The sequence below is a fragment of the Arachis duranensis genome, chromosome 8, assembly GCF_000817695.3.
Source record: "Arachis duranensis cultivar V14167 chromosome 8, aradu.V14167.gnm2.J7QH, whole genome shotgun sequence".
NCBI classification, from domain to species: Eukaryota; Viridiplantae; Streptophyta; class Magnoliopsida; order Fabales; family Fabaceae; genus Arachis; species Arachis duranensis.
Window position 1 is genome coordinate 47,593,394 of NC_029779.3, and position 1,328 is coordinate 47,594,721.

Genomic DNA, 1,328 nt, shown 5'->3' on the forward strand with positions numbered 1-1,328 from the left:
GGAAGTTAACAAATTGATTACCCTACAAATTAATGTATAAAATACATTATATTATATATAATATATATTATGAGATATTGAGATATATGAATGACAAAAAACAAGTATGTTGGAAAATTAAAAAAAAATTGAGTTTCTGTAAAGTGTAAACATACATTTTCATCAATAACCTTTGTTTGATGCTTCTGATTTTGATTATTTGAAGAGCCTAATGGAGTGGATATATCCATGCCATGACTTCCAGCATAATACACATTCCTTAACTTCACAAATTCATATACCTAGATGATGATGATGTCATCAACAAATTAATGAAAGCAATTAGTATATATTTAATTATTTATAGAAGCTTATATTAGACATTATATTGTTAGTACTTAAGAAGTTAAGATGAATAAGTGTGTCATAAAAAGTAAAATAAAATTACATGTAAGAAAATTTTTTTTCTCTAATTAAGAAAACTTTCCTTGCAAATTAAACTATTATCCATTTTCCAATTAGAACAAAAAAAGTTTAATTATTTTATTAGTTCTTATTATTTTTTTAAATTTATAATTAAATTTTTATAATTTTTTTAATTGAATTCTTATACTATTTTTTATTTTGTAATTAAGTCATTTTCAGGTTAAAAATGTTAAAATTAACATAATATTTTTACTAAAATACATGCGGTCAAGGATTTAATTAAATTTTTAATTATAAATACCTTCAATTTGCGAAAAAATATTTAGTTAACTCTAATATTTTTTACATTATAAAAGACTAAATTACAAAATTAAAATAGTGTAAAAATTAAATTAAAAAAAAATATAAAAATCTAATTAAAAATTTAATAAAATTATAAGTACCAACAAGTAATTAAACCAATTAAAAAACAATAATCCCTCGTAGGGAAGTCCACAAATTCCCTTTTTGGTTAAAAGTTATTTTTTTTATTCAAATACCAATCTAATTTTTATCAAAATTAATTTTTTAAAACCAAGTTGGCACAATCATTCGTTTATTACAAACGTTAATTACTACCTTATTTCTCTGCCTTCCGCTGATAATGGCCGTCGGAAAATGAAAAGCAACTTCACGTACGGCGGCGCGCATCTGCAACATATAATTCATTATTTTGTTGAAAAATTAGTAAATATGATATTCATATATCTAAGTATTTTTGGCAAATGTAAAAAGAAATAAGTTATTTGATTATTAAACTATGTTATATATATATACACTGAAAAATTAATTAATGTATAATACTCACGGCATCACTTATATGAGCTTGATCAGGATCTTCCACAATTGGTGATAATGTTCCATCATAATCCAAAAACAAGACA

The 1,328-nt window shown here is 22.4% G+C and overlaps 1 long non-coding RNA gene across 1 annotated transcript; it reads right to left on the reverse strand.

The window, feature by feature from the left end:
- Positions 1 to 154: 154 nt before the first annotated feature.
- On the reverse strand, positions 155 to 1,328 carry LOC127741297 (uncharacterized). Its single transcript, XR_008002230.1, has 3 exons — positions 1,253 to 1,328; positions 1,024 to 1,095; positions 155 to 281 (listed from the first exon to the last, which is right to left on the reverse strand). It is a non-coding gene; the product is annotated as an uncharacterized LOC127741297 (long non-coding RNA).